This window comes from Anopheles merus, chromosome 3L (genome assembly GCF_017562075.2).
Source record: "Anopheles merus strain MAF chromosome 3L, AmerM5.1, whole genome shotgun sequence".
In the NCBI taxonomy this organism is placed as follows: domain Eukaryota; kingdom Metazoa; phylum Arthropoda; class Insecta; order Diptera; family Culicidae; genus Anopheles; species Anopheles merus.
Window position 1 is genome coordinate 8,251,686 of NC_054085.1, and position 14,985 is coordinate 8,266,670.

Here is a 14,985-nt window from a genome sequence, read left to right on the forward strand (position 1 = left end):
TTCATATGATAGAAGTACTATAGTGCCCAATTCCTATTGCATTAAGTTCATTTCACGGAAGAAAGAGTCAATAAAGTGTCTTACAGCTAAAAGAACTCCTTGAAAACCCCTGTATAAGAAAATATTACTGAAGGGTTAAAATTCCGCGTGATTTAAATTTCTTAGTACAAAAAAGCTTAAGATACATCCAAAAAACAACAACATTGCATTTAAAATGCTTTATACACACTTTCGTGTAGATTGACGGAATAACATCTCATCGATTTTGAAATTACGGGAATAGGTAGAGACCTCAAAATACGAAAAGATTGGATTTGTCATCGAAAGTCACATAATAATATTACTCCTAAATCAGTATGTAAATGTAAAAAGTGTACCATTAAATACTATTATTTATCACAGCTATGTGTCAAAGTCCGATTATTTTGGAATAATAGATTGCCTTAAAGGTAGCAGTGTATTGTTGCCGATCGTTGATATTCAATGGACATATACATTTGTAATTTAAACAGCAAACAGATAAAATAGTTAGTAAACATAAGAATATAATACTATAGTATAAAAATAAAAAAGATGAACAAACAACATAATATCAAATATTAACATGAATGAAAGCAAGCAAATTTGGAACTTAAATTATGGCAATAATTAAAAACAGATAGTAATGAAGGGAGAAAAACAGATTTGCACCGTAAATCTTCTTTTTCTTTTTGTCAAAACGAACTACTTAGTCATGATGGCCTGCACAGACTTACCAGACTAATTAAGAAATTGAGTAAGCATCTCGTCCTTCCCAAAGGAGGGTGGTGGGGATGGGAAACGAGAATTGAAAATGAAAGTACTAAATTCAAAACCTAATCAATTAATAATCTTCAATATGCAATATTGAAATTAAAAGAACATGAAACACAACAGAAAACAGGAAAAAGACAGAATAAAATTGAAATTAAATAAATACTAAAATTGTATTGAAAATGTGCGATGTGGAGCAGCATGAAAGTGAAAATGAATGTTTTAAATTTGGTCTTATGCATCAAACGATAGGATATTTAACTTCCTCATGGATAAATGAAATGTTTTTTAATCAATCTTTTGCAATGAGTTTCTTTTGTCATTCCCTAATAATTAATTACACGTAAAACATTTACATTAATTACATTACAATAATACATTACATTAATTTAATTAAAATTTAAAATTTATGTGATTAAAATTTAATGTTTTATGTATTTGTAACTAAATCCTACTTAACAATCGAAATTTCAATTTCAAGCTACTCGTGACTATCGCAAAGAAGGGAAATATTATAAAAACACGAAGATCAATGAACAAACATTCACGACCACAAAGAAATAATCCATTGCATAAAATAATAAGTTACTCAATAATGCTTTCCACCAAACAGTTCGCTTCCTACTCATGTTCTTTCACTATTCCCAATCGTACCAAATCGACAAATCGATCACCAAAATCATATGCAGCTCACGTCGGACGGATATTCGGTTCCGTCGTGCCGCTGGTGACACAAACGTACCGGGTTCACACCGATGCCTAAGGCACAGACAATATCCGCATCGTTTCTCTCCAACATAGCAGTATCAACAACAACCCAAAGCTGGATCCCTACCCACACATGATGTACACCGATTTGCCGCAGCGACAGCATTAGCATTCCACGGTGCAGGCGTTTGCTGGTGTACCGGCGGACCCCCACAGGTTACACACGTTTATCCGGTGTTGACACGGAAGCTATAGCTAATCCTGCCCAGCACCGCCCAACTGTTTTTTTGTGCGCGCGTGCGGCGTATGGTAGCAAACGATCTTTCCCAACCAGCAAAGCGATTGGAAAGGAAGTCGGCCGAAAATCGGTGTTTGCGCCATCGAGAAGCTGGACAGCAGCGGGTGTTGCTTTGCACGAAAGGGCTCCTAATTGGCAACATTGTTCGGCTCGATGTCGACAATTAATCCTATCTGAGGTGGCCTGCGTTTTGACACAAGACACGCTTTTTACACGCGTTCAACACGACACTACACTGGTGTATATTGGCGGGTCGAAACAGATTTGCGCGATAGGCAGATTTTACACTTCACGATCTGTCGCCGATCGTGATCTGTTGCAACCGTTACAGTTTACGATTGATTTTTTTCAAATCACTTTCACAGGGATGAGTACATTCAGATGTCTATTTGATGTGGCGAATCTACTCGTAACGCTTACAAGAGCTATTACAATTTTATTACACCTAAAACACACAAACAAATGCAACTTACACTATTATGATCACACTTTAAAGAGATGGCTCTTTGTGGAAACTTTTCAAATTAGCGAGCACACGCATAGACACACACACACATGGAACAAGTGAGTTATGAGTTGAGCAGAACGAAGGCGGAATACAACACGCGTCCGATTATGTTGCGCTCCTGCTGGGCACTGAACGGACGCAGATCGATCGATGCACAGTGCTGGGCCGTAAAGCTGGCCACCGGGTTAGGCTTAAACGCGCGCGAAAGCTGCAAAAAAACGCCCTCTCCCCCCCTAAGCGCTAGCGGAAGGGGTTCTGTTTTCGTTGTTGCGCGGGTGGGAGATAGCGCTCCCTCGAAGTGGCGGTGTAGTCGAAAAGGAGTGATATTGGACGATTTTGTAGGAAACCCCCGTAAGTGGTACTTGGGGTACCTTGGTTCATTAGTCAGAGAACTTTGCCTTTCTTAGGTGAAACGGTCCCTTTTGTATGTACCATGAATAAACTGGGGGAAAAATATAAACGTAGTAAAAGTGATCCTAAATATATTTTACTTGGGATTTCAATAACATTTTGCAATAAAAGTTTTTTTTTATTTAATTTTCCCATAAATGAACATTTGAGAAAATATAATCATAAACCTATCATCTATTCCAGTGCTCTCCCATTGTAGTGTAGTAATGTTATTGCTAGTTAATGTTTATACAATATTTGTGACTATTCGCTTCGCTCGTCTTGTTCAATAATTTTAAAACTAATATATATTATCTAAGACAAGGGCTTCCAAATTTTTCAGCCTGCGGGCCGTAGTTTGGAGACCCTTGATCTAAGACATTCTTTTTGGCAAAGTATTTCTTCCTTGCAGCTACCCTGACCAAATTCGTTTAAATGTAAATTGCTTTAATACCCGAGAAACTTCAATTACCCGATTATCAAGTACTAGCATATTCCTATTTATTATCAAGCTCTATCTTGCCTATTTCATTTCCTCATAGCTTTCAAAAGATAGAAATGTAATGTAATGTCTTAGAAAAGAGATAAATCAATTAAAATGATAAGAAAAACTGAATGAATAATAAATAATATAATAACATCGAATAGCTTTATAAATAAAACCAACGAAAGGGTCAAGAGATGATTGGACAAATAACGAAATAGCATGCTAAATTGAAAGATAAAAAAATGTGGAACTGTGAATAGTTGAAAGATTCTCTTTAAGGAAATCTTTAATCTCTTTAAGAGGAATCTTTAAGGAAAATATTTAATAAGACTAAAATATTTACGTATCTATTATATTTTTGTAGGATTTTCTTATTGTCTTATGATTTTGAATGATGGTATTTAAATGACATTACAACCTCTAGAAATTATAGATAAAAACATTTAACTGTGCATATGTGTTTTTACTTCATTCATGAGACCTGCGTACATTAACCTACGTGAGACTAGCACACGAATTAAGCTCAAATCTGCGCAACAATACAAGCTTATGAGTTGCGATAGAACTTAGAGCTGCCCCCTCCTCTTATCGTCCGTAAACACCCATTATGCTAAAGAGTAAATCTTCTCTTAATTCAAAAGACCCCAAAACCATTCCCCAGCATTTGACTTTACTGATAGTTGATATGCAAATTCGCAAAGTGTGGGGGAACAAGATGGTGTTACCCAGCACTTCGTCACGTGGCCAGCGGGTGCAATATGCTACAAGTCAACTATTTGTCTGAATGCACCTCATCGGCCGCTGCAATCGCTGCCAAGATCTTGTTCACATTCGGATAATTGTTTTTTGTTTTCTTCTTCACGCTCCAACTTCCAATTGCTGGGAAATAAAACGGTAATGTGTTTGTTTTGTGCCTTTTTTTCTATCTCTCTCGCTCTCTCTCTCTCTTCTCTCTCTCTCTCTTCTCTCACCTCTCTAATTAGGGTGGTTCGGGGTTGCGTCGCTAGGGTGCAACTGTGAAGAAAAGCTATGGAGTTGGTTTTAAAAATATGCAATCTATGGAAGTGGGCACTTTGGTGCGGTTGAATGTGGAAGAAACTACTGGAAGCTGCAATGTTCACTGCTTTGTTAAATTCTATAGCAGATTTCTCAATTCAATTGATTGAAGCCCTCAACAGTATGGAGGAGGTCAATGAAATCAATTTGCTGCCTATGAACCTGCTATGTATTAACTGTGAGGAGCATAGATTTTAACTATTCTATTCCTTTAATTTACCAATAACACGAATACATCCAATGACATTGATCAGAGTTACACACAAAAAATCACACAAACAACCTTCCCAATTTAATTAATATTCCTAATGTCTCTCGCCCATTTCAAACCAAACCACTCAATCAGAGTGGATGCTTTGACTTTAAAACTCAACAGACCAATTTCAAAATCAATGGAAAGACGATAAATAAACCCCCCCAAAAAAAAAAACAAGCACAAACTTCACAAACAAAAAACCAACCTTCTCCGATGCGACGCAATCCGGAGCGCATTTTCATGCAAATTCCACGATCGATCATCATCATCATTCGCCGCTGTCTGCACTAGTAGTGCAACTTCTGGTTGACGCGTTCGGTTACTGCAACGCGTAAAATAGTACCAGCTTGGTCCACATTCGTAATCGGAGCGGGGGTTGCCGGCTTTATGCAAATACCACGATCGCGATCACAACATGACAACGACCTAGACCACCGAAACGATCGAACAGCAGAGCTATGTGGGGACCGGTTGCGCGAAGCGATACGGTGCAACTGCCATTGATTAACCAGTTGGGGTGGCAAACAGTATGGAGACAAATGCATTTTCCTACCAGTCAGTGGGTCAGTGAAGTAGGAAGAGAAAATAGAAACAGCTGTCAGGAAATTCGATCCGTTTGAAGCATTTTTTTGTATGTCGTGTAAAGGCATTTGTAAATTACACTTTAATAAGATTGGAATTAGAAAAGGCATTCACAGATAAGATTTTATTACAAATTTGTCTGATCATATCACATTTTAACACTTTATTCTCTAATGAGCATCTACGTGATCATTCAAATGGAGAACTTGTACAATTATAATGTTTAATAAAATTATAATGATAATGTTGTACGATTATAGTGTTTATAATGTTGCAATTATAATGTCAATTCTCTTAATAATAATTCTTTTAGATCATATCAAACACTACTCAACGTATACACCGTATCAAGATACAGTGAATGCCCAACGCCACCGCACCATTTCATCAGTTGGCGTACGTTGCTCCCGGCATGTCATACTTTACGCGGGGGAAACCGTCCGCCCATGAAAATGGTTTATAGCATATGCGTTTCATGCGGTCCAAAAAAAAAAGTAAGTCAAAATCAACCAGATCACCTCACACGATACGGAGACACCGTAGAAGGGCCGCATGACACACAAACCTTGCCGAACGGTTCCGGACAGTATGGTAACCACCTCCACACGACACACTGTTATTTTAGCCTTAATGCAGGTTTCCGACAGTTTCCAGCACGCGGGAAGGTGTACACCATTTTTCGCGTACACAAATTTTGCGCTTTACGCATATTGCTCAACCGGGGGTGCATTGCTTGCTCAAGTACAATCTGATGGTGGTATTAAGATATATGCCACTGCCAAACGAGTTCATGCACACTCGTGTGCGGTGTTTCTGAGGGCTCACGATATTCTTGTCAAGTGACCATGAAGATCGTGAAGCGTGCTGAGTTTGTTTTTTGGTTCTTTGGTTCTGATATGGCAGATAGTGGAGTACGTGTTTTCGCTTACGTAACATGCTTAAGATGTTGTATTTGTCCTTAACATGATTGACAACTTTATTCATATTTGAATCAATTTTGGCATCATTAAATACTACATGTTTTGATTTAAAATTATCCTAACTCTCATAGGAACATACATAGAATCAATACATAGAAACTAAACAAAAACACGCAAGCACAGTAAGTTAGTAACATGATGCCAGTCAAAACTATCATAGTGAGTGTGGAATTTAAGAGCCATCGCAGTAAGGGGGTAGGTTTTCACTATAAGCTCGTCTAATTAGTTAGGTTCTGAGAGGACATTCATGTTGGTGCTTGCTATTAGTTCGAGCGCGTCAATCTCACCTACAAGTAACTTAGATTTAAATTTCTGCTGTGCAACGTCACGTCTCTTTTCAAGCGCCTCTAATCCTAACAATACGAGTTTTACAAGAAGGTCGAGGTTTTGTATTAAGACATGTTGTAAAACGTAGGACAAAACGTTTCAGCTTTATTTGTACTAACTCTAATATATTAGACCACAAACTCAAGGAAGGACACCATACCACAGAACAGGACTCAAGCAATGGACCTACAATAGAATTATAAAACGCTAAGAGGCAGATTGGATTTATTCACAGGCAATCGCGGGAATTCCAAACCAAACATGTTTTGTTTTCAGTAACTAAGATGTCCGAATAGTGTTGGTGGAACTTTAGTTTGTTATCTAGGGTGACTTATAAGTCATATTTTAATAATTTGTTCATGATTATGGCTATAATTATGGTGTTCGTAGGACAAAATCATAAACTAAAACACGTCATTCGAAGCTATACCACTGCTTGCGTCCACCCCAATTGGGGAGGTAAGAGAAGAGCTAAGAGAAAACACAAACAACAAACCCTACATTTTTCATCACGACGGATTTTTGAAGCCTTGTTCTTGAACATACCACACCAATAAATGCTTTTAGATTACAGTACTGCACGATATTTTGATCCTGAAAGACTATGAACAACACTGAGCAAAGCAGAATTTTATTCAATACATTCGATTCATTAGAGCTTGGCTATGTATTTATGAAAGAGCATTGGAAAACGAGACCATCCTTCATGTACATGATCAGAGATTGCTATCACGTCTTTGGACTGGCCACACCCAACTTACTCACAGTTTTTATAGCAAAAATCCAGCCAACCACTATGCAGTTTCGGTAGCATTGATATCACCATCCACGACATCTTAACCGAATCCCATGGATCGCTTAATTTGCCTGCAGATCGCATAATTTGCCAACAGGACACCAGGATCGATACTATTCTATCACCAAACCCAGCGAAAATTTTTGATTATCGCTTTCTTTTATAAAGATCTTAAGCCAGCGTTACATGTTAACCAGATGAACTATTTTATTAGTATCGACTGATAGTTACCGTCCTTCTCAAACCTATGTTGGGGTGAGAGGTGGGACTTATCATCATCAAAATAAGGTAAATGTCGGAATAAGGTAACTGCAAACAGGAATTGTTTAGCTATGAAGCATGTTGGATCGTAAGATTAAGTTTATATTTTTTATGTTTAGCGAGGAATAAGGCCAATAGGCTCAAGTCTCTTAAAATAGGATACAACAATGCTATAAGGCTATACGAACTGTGAGGTGATATCAAATTTTACAATTTTTTGCTTGTGATAGATTAACAAAAATTTGTACTAAAACTCCGAATAATAATTGAGAATGTGTTAATAATGAAAAAAATAACAAGTATAGAAAGTTATTGGTTGAAATTCATACACTAAAGAAGCACAAAACGTAACTTTCTACCTTCTGATAGACAAAAACTGTTTGAAGAAAGAAACGTAGCAATGTAACATACACCCCAAAACTATGATAACCAAACTGACGTATCGTGTGTTTTATGATTAATCCTCAAGAAACCGCTTTCCCATGCCATGCTATTCGTATCCGTATCCATCATGCCACTGTCCTGCTTACCTTTTAACCTACATTTTCCAAGACCACCCTTTCTTCATGATTTTTCAATCACAATCACGCTCATCCAAGTTTGTTTACTTTTACCATTTACTTGGAGCTGATCCGTGTTCATCCTTTCCTCAAATGTCATGGTGGTTCCCATTTTCCTGCTATCTTGTTCACCATTACCAACCGGGAAGCTATCATGGAATATTGAAAAAACTTTTACCAATGACTTCTTTCTAACCTTCAACTTGGGAGGGCTTGAGGTTGTCTTTTAGGGACATTTCCATATTATTCCCTTCAAAAAAAGGGAGTTTCTTCATGAGGAGCGCTTCGAATTTGAGGAATTGCGTGCACACAGCTCTATTGCAACATTCCGTATCGCGAGGAATATATGGTGAAATCGTCAAAACATCCTACGATTGACCTAATATCATGCGAAGAGGGAAACAAACGCCAACAACATTCCGCGTTGGTGTCAAAAAGTAAATGGATCCAGGGCGTTCTACACCACACAATCCCAAATTCCTTCCTTCTTGCATTAGTTCTTTGCGCGATAATATTGCGCCGGTTCAACCGCACGTGGAGCGCGAACGCAACTCCCAGCACAAGGCCGGGGCACTAGGTAATAATTTAAATTCCACCATATGCTCCCCCACGGGGATATGTTTGGGTGACTAATTTGGTGCAATATTACCGGCGGTGCGGTTTTTGTGTTTGGCGGGAAACGTTCTTTCTTCCGTTTTCTGCTAAGCAATGCTCGTAGTAACGCAGCTTACGCGGGTGTTTTGAGCTCTAAGTCGGTACAATAAATGTCAAATTGGTTTAACTCGATGGAGCTAAGGGGGAGGGAGTTTCGCGGTTAAGACGCCGCGCGTGCTGGTGGGCAATAATCGATCGCTTGAGAGTGTCTTTTTTACGATCGTACTGTTTAGATAAGCCGCGCGGTGCATGAGATGAGGTTGATTGGACGGGAACATGGAACGTAAACGAGCCGTACAAGCAGAATGAGGGGGATGTTATGGAGTGGATTTAGCAGCTGGTTGGATTAAAGCCCAGACCATATGGATGTAGTTCTAGAAATTTAGGCATACAAACTTCATATTTTTAGAAAATTGTAGAATGTTACAGGTACTTTCAAACTTACAGTATTAATCAACATACTATCTACAATGTTTAACCATCATATAGAGACACATCTCTGACAACTGTTGTGGTATGAAGGTCAATCTAATCAATAAACTCGATCGAAGTTAAAGTTGTCCGCATGTTTACCGTAAAATTTAACGTCACTCTGGCGCTCAAACGACACGTCGCCCTGGTGGTGATTGACCGTGACCAGCGCACCCGAACGTGTCGACAATGCGTCAATTACATGGTACCCGCAGCACCTCTTTGATTCCGGCAGGCTAATGGTCACCGGACTGTTGTGGTAGTATTGTGCTGTAACCGCTGTAACACAGTCTGGATAAAGACGATTAATCACAATGCGTTACAAACGCTCGCTTTACACGGTTGCATTATATTGGCCGTGTTGATTGTTATTTATTGGTTTTCGATTGTACTCCGAAACCTCGGCAATGTAGAGTACGCATCGTTCCCCGTCTTAGGCAGCTCACGTTCACGAACGATCCGAAAAAAAGTGGGAATGACGCGACAAGAGCTTTGAACTGTTTGCTGCCAGAAAATCACGATCGAAGGGCATAAGGTATAAGGGCGCAGCATCGTTCTTCATTCGTGTCGTAGGAACAAAAATTTTAGATATTTGCCCGCCAGTTGTGGGAAGGAGGAAAAGCGTATCTAAGTCTTAAAGTAACACAGCAAACGCGTTATCACGTGCTGTAACGTTCAAAGTTTGAACCAATTAGAACGCCTACTCTTTTATTGAGAGTGTGGTCCCAAGAATCGACAGTTTGCAATCGACCCCAGGTGCAGTTCAAGCAAGCAACAGTTAAGCTTTAGGGCGGATATTTCTGGCTACTAAAAATTAATTCCCTTTTTAACACCGCCCAGGAAAGGGTGGTGTTTTGTAATGGGAAAGATATTTACGGGCCCTCTCGGGCTAGTAGATAGCTGTTGGCGTGTTCACCTTTCGATATTGATCCAGTAACCTTGATCGTTCGGTCGGCGCGTGCTAAATGGCGCGTACTTCATTTAAATTTAATGGAGAATAGATTATAATATTTTTATGTGAATATTTCGTGCACCTACCAGAGTGGGTGGCATTTTATTAACATTTTTCAATTTGAGTTATGCACTATTATGTTATAAAATATTCCACTAAAGGCCATCCGTTTTTACTGGTGTTTCAGAGAATAAGCATAATGTTAGTCATAATGAAAACTCTGAAAATGGGTCTCCACAAATGTAGACATACAAAACATACAAAATAAAATCAAAATACAAACAGAGCAAAATTCTATTTTTCATTACGTTTACTAGATTTTTTAATGTTTTGCATAATGTTGTAATGAAACAATAACACCAGAAAAATCGGTTGGACATCGTTTTGGCTTTTTTTGGTAATGCTTATTTCAGTATTCCATCGATTGGAAATAACTCCAATGTACATGCATGCATTTGTTCGTTTATTTATATACTTTTATATGCTGAATTGTTAATTTAGTAAATGAAAAAGATAATGTTCCTTTTGATTTATTGGTTTTATCTACTCATTGATGAGTGTATTCATCTATATTATTAATTATTGTTGTATTTTGACTTTTGAAGTATATGACTCACCATAATATCAATGCTTGTGTAGTTTTAAGTATCTTGTTCATACCAGTCAAATTATTTTTTTTTTTCATAAAATTGTCTTTATTCGCCTATACATAAAATACAGACGACTAAATCTATCTCATCATCGTTGTTATCAGCGATGTGGAAAATGTAATTAGCAAACAATCTAAGAAAACATATACGCAATCCCGGACTAGCTCCTGCTAGGTCTGGAAGTTGCAGGCCATTAAAGAGGTTGGGACCTCCAGGAGCTAAACTATTTCTTGCTGCAGCAATGCCCAAGCCGCCGCTACTCTTCTACAGCAAGCAAATTTGTGTTCCAGACTTTCCATTTGAGGACAAAACGAAAATTGATTGGAAGTCCTTCTTCCCATCCGAGACAAAAGCTCTCCATGTGAGACTAACCTATGTACTAGTATGTACAGAGTAGCTGGTTGTTGTGATGATAATGCAATACTGGTAATATTTTCCCATATTCTAATCCAGCAGAGTTGTGGATATGTTTGTGCTACTTTGACATCTGGTAGCCTGTTCACAAGCATGCGACGAAGTGTACGTGAAGTGGGGTTTGTTACATATTCAGGTGATAAATACGCCAGTTGTCTTACCATGATTCTGTGACAGGGATACATGGTTGGTGGCCAGATCCGGAGGACTACCAGCTTGGACGATATGAGGCTCGCTGTGTTTAAGGCGGCGCTCTGGGACCAATCGAACGAAACAAACAAACACGACTCTGTTCGATAGGTGCTCTGTCAGCTGTTCGATGTCTTACAGACCTGTCATGATGCACTGCAATACGCCTATCTTTTTATCTCGAAAATGAAGCATTTTCATAGTTAAAATGAATATCCATCTGCAGGGGGAAGATTCAACAAATAATTTACTAGTTATTCACATCAATAATAACATAAAAATCATTCAAATTTAATATTGAAAAATGTAAACAAACGTCCATGCGAAACACATACAGTGCATACACATGCATTATGTACATGCAATAGTTTAATACGTTTCAAACCTGTATATTTGATGTTAAAATTGATTATTTATTTTTTATTTATTTATTTATTTCATATATAAACCGACGGACCATCATGTCTAATCGGCAACCTTATAATTAAATTAAGGAGCATATAAATAAACATCTAGTTATAAGCAAACATTACATGTGACGTAGACGCAATTTCTCCTTGAACGTGGAAGTAGACATACTAAAATCGAACAAATCTAACACTTCATTGAACTCGAGGGACATACGTATAATAGGGTGTCCCTGGCTATGGTTGTTGCGGGTACGCGGAACACGGAGATGGAAATTGGATCTAAGAATCCGACAGGGAGCGAACAAATTGATGCTGGCTAGTAATGCCGGGGAATCGATCTCTCCGTTAAGGAGCCGAAATATGAAAAGGCATTGGGCGTTTTTACGTCGAGAGCAGAGTGGTTCAAGTCCGAGAAGCAGACACCGCTGATGGTAGGTGGGCCGAGCGTGGTCGGATTGCCATGGAAGGAGTCGAACCGCGTACCTGGTGAGTCTCCGTTGAATGGCTTCGAGGCGATTGATGTCACCAACGCCAAGCGGGCACCAGATCGGACAGCAGTACTCCAGGCACGACCTTACGATGGCACAGAAGATCGATTTGACGCACATGGGATCGGTAAACTCGCTACAGGTCCGCGTAATTAAACCAAGTAGCTGATTTCCCTTCGCAACAACGCTATCAATGTGAGGGCGAAATGACATCTTCTGATCGAGTAGCACCCCCAGATCACGGATACATGTCGTGCGAGCCAAAGCCGTGTTGAGCATAGTGTATGTAAACGTGATGGGGTGACGGGCTCTGCTGAATGATATACACTGGCATTTATCAGCACACACTTGGAGAGCGTTTCTGCTGCACCAGCTATCCAGATTCTCAAGGATCGTTTGAAGGCGTACACAGTCACTGTCGTTTCTAACTGGAGCGAATATTTTTACATCGTCGGCGTACATTAGGTGTTGGCCTGGCGGTAAAACGAAAGATAGATCATTAATATAGATGAGGAAGAGTAGCGGTCCCAAATTACTCCCTTGAGGCACACCGGAGGAGCTGGTGAAAGAGTGAGAACGATGAGATCCTATACTTATGTAGTACGAACGACCAGTTAAATATGAACGCAGCCAGGTGATGTGCCAGTCGAGGAAACCGAGTTTTTTTAGCTTCGAAAGTAGAATATCATGAGAAATACTATCGAACGCAGCCCTGAAGTCGATATATACTGCATCAACTTGAGTACCACGATCCATGTTGTCGAAGCAGTAGCCAACAAATTCAGCAAGATTTGTGGTGGAAGATCTCCTTGGGAGAAATCCATGCTGACTAGGGCTCATATAGTTTTGAACTGCTGTGAGTAGCGGATTGTATAGAATGAGCTCAAACACCTTTGCACAAGCGCATAGGGATACAATGCCACGATAATTACTAGCATGAAGTCGACTGCCTTTTTTATGGATAGGAATCATTCGCGCGTGTTTCCAGGACTCAGGATACGTGCCACGCATAAGGGAATCATTAAATATTTTGGCAAGAATGGGTGCGAGTGATTGACGGCAGTGCTTCAATATGTATGCGGGAATATTGTCAGGTCCAGATGATGTAGATGGTTTTATATCGTTGAGTGTGCGCGCAATTAATGCTTCGTCAATTGTGGGTATAATAAAATCGATAGCATCCGATGGAGTATTGCGGGTGGCCTCTGCTAGTGTGTTAGGATTGTGAACAGGAAGGGTGAATGCATCAGCGAAACGATTGGCGAGAGTGTTGCAAATATCGGATGTATCGATACTAGTTTGGCCATTGTAGCTCATTGACGGAGGGATACTTCTTATATTGCGCCGTTTGTTCCAGAAGCTCCAGAACCGTGTCGGCTTAGAAAATAGCTGCCTTTCAGTACGGCGAATGAAGGAGCGGTAGAGCACACGATTATGTCGACGATAATTGTTCAGTGCATCGAAAAAAATTCTCCTATGCAGCGATGATCTCGTTCTACTGTAATCCGCGTAGGCTTTTGATTTTATTTTTTTCAACCGTCTTAAAGATGCATTAGACCAATCGGGGCCAGGCTTTCGTTGAGCAACAGGAACGCAGGAATTAATCGCTGAGCGCATAAAAACGCTAAAGCAATCGGTGGCTTCGTCGATAGTGGAAAAGTTGGAGCAGTCAAAATTACGGTCAAACGACACAATAAGGGCATTCATACGTTCCACATTCGTTTTGAAGAAATTTCTATTGACTGTACTGCGAGTGTGACTGTTGGTGGTGTGGGATAGTTGTACGGGATAATAAATCATCATATCCAATGAAGGATGATGAAAGTCCTCACTGAGAAGTGGAATACTACAGTGTGTTACGTATGGGAGGAAGTTCTCTAGAGCCGAAGTACCATTCACAGAGTGCAGAGGTGTGATTGAGTCGCACAAAATATTGGTTGCGGCAAGGTTTGCGAAGACCAGATCCAATTGACGCCCAGATTGATTTGCAATACCACTCAACTGAAATAATCCGGTACTATGCAACCCATCAACGAAATCGGTATTAGCCACGGAATTGCATAAAGGTGCATAATGCATGACAGAATAACATGGAGAGCAATCGGTGGCTTCTGATGTATTAGTCAGCTCCCATCTGATATCAGGTTTATTGAAATCTCCGAAGACGTATAATAAATCGCTCTCTTTAATGCGGCTTGAAATTTCACGTACACTATCATGTAAAGCGTTCATCACTGCGGGGTCATTCGCATGACTAGGCGGAATGTAAACAACGCCGATGTAAACAGAGACACCTGGCAGCAATGTTTTGATCCAAAGTTGTTCCAGTATGGTATTAGGCGATGCGATTTCACATGTCGGTATTGAAGAGGAACTTGCAATTAAAACACCCCCACCGCGTGAGAGGGCACTGTTGGAAAGATTCCTATCGCACCTGTAGATATGATAATGATCGTCAGTGAGGAGCGAAGAAGGTATGGACTGAGTAAGCCAAGTCTCGGTAAGAATGATAAAATCATATTCTGATTCTGATAGCGCCAGGCGAAGATTTGTAGTTTTCGTTCGTAGACCACGTACATTTTGGTAGTAGATAGAGAGACTGGGATGAGCTGAACGAGGTGCATCGCCGGATGCTGTGCCAGATTGCTATTCATCCGACGGGCCAGCGTCAGCAGATTCATCAGTCCGTTTAGCGTTTCGCTTCGGTCGTTTTTTAGGAGCGGCTAAGCATTCGGGAGGTGACCTAGTAGGTGTGG

General features: G+C 39.8%; 1 protein-coding gene across 2 annotated transcripts in view; it reads right to left on the reverse strand.

The window, feature by feature from the left end:
• Positions 1 to 14,985, reverse strand: part of LOC121600520 — a 32,356-nt gene that overhangs the window by 4,385 nt on the left and 12,986 nt on the right. Inside the window, exon 1 of one of the 2 annotated variants that reach the window (XM_041929181.1) lies at positions 2,272 to 2,424. The exons of the other annotated variant lie outside the window; for it this stretch is intronic. The gene's annotated coding sequence lies outside the window, so the exon portion shown is untranslated. Of the gene's footprint in view, positions 1 to 2,271; positions 2,425 to 14,985 lie in introns of those variants that run through there. 2 annotated transcript variants of the gene reach the window in all.